The sequence below is a fragment of the Bidens hawaiensis genome, unplaced genomic scaffold (assembly GCF_021521415.1).
Source record: "Bidens hawaiensis isolate Kalapana, Puna unplaced genomic scaffold, B.hawaiensis_p1.1 tig00019799_1, whole genome shotgun sequence".
Taxonomy (NCBI): Eukaryota; Viridiplantae; Streptophyta; class Magnoliopsida; order Asterales; family Asteraceae; genus Bidens; species Bidens hawaiensis.
Genome location: NW_027493006.1, coordinates 51,947 through 58,372, shown reverse-complemented (window position 1 = coordinate 58,372; position 6,426 = coordinate 51,947). Strand labels below are relative to the sequence as shown.

The 6,426-nt window shown below is 35.2% G+C and overlaps 1 pseudogene; it reads right to left on the bottom strand.

Annotated features, from left to right (window-relative positions):
* Positions 1-3,569: 3,569 nt before the first annotated feature.
* Positions 3,570-5,824, bottom strand: LOC143559270 (protein DOUBLE-STRAND BREAK FORMATION-like; annotated as a pseudogene).
* Between the last annotated feature and the right edge of the window lie 602 nt (positions 5,825-6,426).

The window sequence follows — 6,426 nt, the reverse complement described above, 5'->3', positions numbered from 1 at the left end:
CCATTCCAAGAAAAACAGTTCCCTAGTTGTCTAATTTGGCTTCGGATAATCCAATTTTTTGGATTTTAGATACCACAAAATTCGTCTTAGAACCAATGCAACTGTCTATGTTCTTTTATATCGAAATTGGGAAAACAACAAGACAAACAAAACCATTTGGTTCCGTTCCGGTTTCAACCATTACCTGAACTCAAACTTTGGGCTAGTAGCCTAGTAATTTATTCAAATGAACTAGTTTAACTCTTTTCTTTTAGCTAATTAAACTTTTTAATATTTAAAGTTCACATTTATAATAAAATGATCCAATTACAATAGAAAATAGAAAGACAGATAAGCGGGCAACAAGCTGGGTCGTCACCCCCCCCCCCTCCCAATTTGAATGGCAAAACCGATCCTACTGAAAAAAAAAGTTATCGTTCTTTGGCGTCGATGAGTTATTGTGCACGACCCCCAAATGTATCGAAAGCAAAAGGAATGAAGGCATGTTGATTCTCGACACACGTCTTCTTGTGCTTAGCAATTTTTTTCTCATCTTGCCTTTAACACGGCCTGCCTAGCAACAAGCCCGGTGTCCCTAAGCCCGACAAGAGGGAACACCCCAGTAAGGTCCACACGGCCTGCCTCGCATATTCGCTTTCTCAGTACGAGAGTTGCTTAACGTTCACGAGTCTTGCAATTTGAGTCACAAGAAAAACAAGGTGTTTTATGGGACCATCTTTACTATTTGGAAGACCAGAAACGAAGTCATCTTCCATGGCAAGCCGACTAAACATAACATGTATGAACTTTCTTTGGATAGAGAATGGTTCTTTTAAAAATTTGTTATGGAAAGATATATTTAGTTTTTCTTTCTAGTTTCTCGTTGTTTGGGCTCTAGCACCTTACTCGGCCTTTAATGTAATTTGCCGCTCCTGAAAAGAAAAAAAAGTAAAATGGTGACAAAATTAATAAAATGTTGTATTTCCTATAAAAGAAAAGTCAAAGACTACCTAACCACCCACAACTTAAGTGTTGATTCAATTCAATCGGTAGCTAGGAACCTAAGTGAGTGAGTGAGTGTGGTTTTATGAAAATTGATGTAGCAATAAAGAATGAAGAAAAACAGACATCTTTCCCTGTCTTGAAGAAATATAAAACGTGAGACCTCCGATGCAAATTAAATGCACCTTTGATGATTTGGAAGATTCGGTTATGGGGATGTGCATGCCTGGTAACTAATCTTATATTAATTAGTTCATTGATTAACCTATACAAATGACACAATTTGAGTTAAAAAGCAAAACCATTTTACTAAACGATAGATGAAAGTCTAGATGATTTTATCCTTAGACCAGCAGTAATGGGGCGTGAACCCCCCCCCCCCCCCCGGTCTCACACTAGAAAACTGTCACACAACTATTACGTATATGATGTTAGCCGACATTAAATATAATGAGGCGTTATTTAAACAAAGCTCCATGTTTTCTAGAAAATCACAAACAACCTTTGCAATTATTAATTACACATATATTTTCTACAAGATAGCACAAATTAGTTTCACCTGTATTACCGTTTAAGAATTTATGTTTTTCAAAGTGATATTTTTTAAGTGACCGTTGAGAATTTATTACTTAAAGATATTGAATATATATATATATATATATTGGTTGTTTTATAAACTACACCCAAACTCAAACTATATTTTTCAAAATTCCAAGAATTCATTCAAAAAATTTCTCTTAAAAAAATGGATTGCTATTCATCATCATCAACCACTGAATAGTACATTCTCATACGAGAATGAAATTGATGATGCAATTATAAATGGGGTTCAACTCTTATGTGTTTTTTTTTTTTTAATTTTGATGAAATGTTTTATTTTCTATTAAGTTTGTGCTTTTTTAATTTTTAGTGAAGTATTTTATGTTTTTAATTAAGTATTTTTAGGTTTCATTTCAATTTCATCTAATTATTTAATAATGATTAAAGAGGCATGAAAAGGACTTAACCACTACACCCTTTTTAACTAAAAATTCTTATGATGGCATGACGCCCACATGGTAGAAAATGCTCCTAAAAGCCTTGAGCCTACACATGGTCTTATCTTGTTATTTCTATATTTTTTATACGGGCAAATATTTATGTCAGTTGTATCACTTGCTGGCTAAAATTTTTGGAAACAAAGGCCACAAAACATTTGTTAACAAGCCTAGAGCATTATATTATGTGAGCAGCAAAAGACAGACCTGAATTCCAAATTGCCGGAACAGCAGGAGGTTGGAATTTCCAATGAGAAGACATGGTTCTATTCAAAGTTTCCAAAACTGCAAAATGTCGTCTGTACCATTTATGAAGGTAAGTAAATAATACCAAGTAGTAGCAGTAATAATATATAATATTATTATATATAGTAACTGTAATAATTTTATTTTAAAAAAATTAGTGTAATAAAAGTTGACAGAAGTGACAGAAGCGATAGGCATGTGATCTTGTGATTCCATGGGTTGAGGGACCATACTATCTTGCTTGTTGCTGCATGCTGCCATGTTTACTCTTTTAAACTTATAATTATCATATAGGATCATAAATTATAGTTTACATGTTATTCATTCATGTGAAGCTAAGGTTGATAACCCAAAATCGAATGGCTAAGATGTGTTTCATCTTCTAAGGAGTAAGGAACTGAAGGCCACTTGCATAGAGCAAGCTACAATTTATCTGATCTCATTGTTAGTAGGGCTATTAACCGGGTCCGTGATTTTTCAAGTAATAGGTTCTTATATTTACCAAAAGAAACTAGCTGAAAGCCCTATCATGCCTTGCTTTTGAAAGCGTTTCTGATCGTAAACACTTCTAACTTCCAGTAAAGAAGCGAAACCCAATGAGTTAATGAACTTATTTATTGAGATATGAAGTTGATGATATAATAACAAACTGAGAAAACAAGATCTTATCATCATAGCCAAATTAACAGACTTTCTAACATAGATCGCTATGTTTCTTGGATTAGGTAAATGTTGCATCGTAAGACTCTGTCATTCTTTCCAATCAGAAGATGTGTGAAAAATTAACGGGTGGGTTAGATAACAGGTCAAAAAGGATAAACTTTCAAAAGGGTGAAACAAGGCAAATTGAGCCGAAACACTTTTTCTCAAAGAAAAACAATTTTTTTGATGATATTACATAATTGCTAGCATTCTATAATTTTAGAGACGGTCCATTTGTTTATAATTTTAGAGACAATCCATTTGTTTATAAATACACTTAAGAGCCACATATGAGTATTTGACATCTTGACTCACTAGTCACTAACCATTTTTCTGTTGACCTATCATTTGACATGTAAAAGAAATACAATATGGGCTGCATTCCCCTCACTAGGCCCATTTAGTTGTGATCTATCATTAGGCCTGTTAGAGAAAAAAGGGATGTGTACATTGATTTAACTATTTATCTTAAATTCTTAATACATCATTGTTGGGCTAAAGTCTAAACAGAGTCAGCCCCTTTTGTCCATAATCTTCACTTGTATTCAGTTTGAATTTATCTTCCTTATTATTTGCTATAAACTAGGAAACTTGCTTAATTTTTTAATCACCAACCGACTTGTCGATGAAGTAAGCCAACCCAAACCGCCTTGCTTGAGTCGGAAACTAAGCCCAACACAGAGCAAATTAAATAACAGTATTAATGGGTCATATTCTACTAATCTAGTAAGGTTTGCAATGAAACTTATTATCCTTTTTAACACTATTAAGTATGAAATACAGCATGATACTTAATTGGGCTTTTTGTTACAAACATGGTAGTTTATAGAGAGATTAACAGCATTAGAAAAATTCATGAACCTTAGGCACGTGTGTCTGCCTTTGCAGTTCCTGCAGCTTTCGTGTGTTATGCTTCTTAATTCCGTTCCTGAACAGATAACTGGCTGAATGTTGCTTTCCTTTTATGGCAGGTGTGGAACCTTCGTCATGTTCGGTTATTTTCCTTTTCAAGTATTCTACTGTTTGTGCCTGAACTGATCTCTCACAGATAATAAATGGAATAAAAATTCAGTAATGATATCCGCTCAAACACCACCAAGTTATTAACTGCTATAATGGAAAAATAACCCAAGTATTTTAATTATATTATATAAAAGCATACCAGATTGTGAAGAAGCTTTGACTGTAGCAAGATCCTTCAGTTTCTTGACTTTTCTAACTGCTTCCATGTGTTCAGATAAATGCATCTGCATCTTTGGTTTTAAGAATATCATTTGTTTCAAAGCAAGCGAGCGCTTTCTCACATGCCTAAAGAATAAATGAAGATTCAAATTAGATAAGTGAGTTGATGTTACGAAAATTTAGTAATGATAAAAATATTAATTATTACTGTTAATGTGAAAGACCTAGTTGTAAATGCCTCACATATAGGGGTGCAAACCAGCCGAGCCACTCACGAGCTACTCGATATCATATCAATAAAAAGCTTGAGCCGAACCTTATCGAGCCGCCTCAAATAAAGCTCGTTTAGTTATCGAGCCCGAGCCCGAGCCTTGTGTATTTTCAAATTTTAACTCTTTTGGACTTCAATGTATTAATTTCACACTGCACAACCAAGCTCGAGCCAAGCTTTGGCTCGTTTCAGGTGTTGCACACTAGCTTGAGCCATTAGGTTCGTTTAAGGTGTCCTCAACATATATAAAAGTAATTTAAAATATATGTAAATTAATTGACAAAATAATAGACTAGCCGATCTTGAGTTTGAATAAATGACTCACGAGCCGAGCTTGAGCTTTAGAGAAAGAGCTCGAAAAGAGCCAAGGTTGAGCTCTCATAAGTCAAAACGAGTTGAGCTCGAGCTTTAGAGAAACAAATCGAAAAGAGCCGGACTAAAGCTCGAGCTCTCCCAAGTCAAACCAAGCCAAGCTCGAGCCTATTTGAGCTCGGATTCGTCTCGGCTTGTTTGTACACCAACTCACTCACACACACACACACACACACTGTATTATTGTAAGAAAAACGTAATAGCTACTTCAGATTCCCAAATCTGGTTAAATTTGAGCATAAATTGTGCGCTACTGCTGCACTGCAGATACTACAATCAAATGCTGCATGATATGATGACAATATGACATATAGTAATACTGAACAAAAGGACATGTCAGTCACATATATTGGCACTAGGCCACTAATCTGCAGTCAATTACTCATAGCAATAAAACATAATATCTTTTCACAACAGTTAAGTACTACTGTGTTTATAACTTTATATGAACCCAAACAGTTAAAAAAGAGTACTCACCTTTCTAGCAATGGCATAAAACCTATTATCCATGGCTTGCTCAGCAAACGTGATCCACTCTCCGTAACAAACACGCAACTGCATATCCACAGCAGAATTCAGTTCTCGCAAAACAAACGCCTCGTATCTCAACGCCAAACAGCTCTGAAAACAATGACGTAAGCAACACACATGAAATGAACGAATTGAAAAGGTGTAGAATTAACAACCTCTAGATCGCCAGCGATTGCGAACGCTCGAACGAAGAATTGGAGGATGAGAAGCTTGCGATGGAGAGGTAATGCGTTGAGTTGACGAAGAACGGATACGGATTGGTGTCTCATGAAGGCTGCGTTGCACGTCGAGTAGTGATTTGACGTCTCTGGTTATTAGAAGGGATTCCAGAACGCGTAAGGTTCCGTCGTCGAATCTGAGGTGTTTCCATCGGAAATATGAATTAATTTATGATAATATAGGAATGAATGTAGAGTGGTTCGGTTGGTTACCTTTTGGCTTGTATGAGGGAGCGAAACAGAGAGATTTGCTCGGAGATGCTGCTGCCTTCGCTGTTGGACATTTTCGCAATCGATTTACCAGCCAATTATACACAGTTATTTCATTTCTATTCTATAACCGGAAACACCTACCCACGAGTACCCTAAAACTTTTTTTTATTTTTTGTTAAAATTTAAAAATAAATAAAACAGTTAAATTTAAATAAAATTAAAATTAAAATTATTACATAATTGAAAACCGGAAAAACAATATATGACGATCAAAACTAGAAAAAAAAATTAAAACACGAACATCTAAACAAGATGATTCTTCGGTCAGTTATATTTTTCCGCAATTTCTCGTTTGCAATTTATAGCGTTTTTCTTCACCTCGTCCTCTAGATGATCATGTGGCTGAGTATGTCTTAAAGTCTATGTCATACATCCTTTGGCTACACTCTCGCGTTGTTCCGTAATCAACGCTCTAGAATCCTCCACTTATTGCTTTTTAGCGTTCACCAAATCTTGAAGTGTTGCTTCCTTTCTTAGCGTATACGCATCTAGTTTGTCACCCGAGATCATCATTTGAGAAATTTGCCATTGGGGTTTGAGTGAATAGAAATTGTAAAGGTTGAGTGAATAAAAATGATGAAATGATTGAGTGAATAAAAATTGTGTAGAGTTA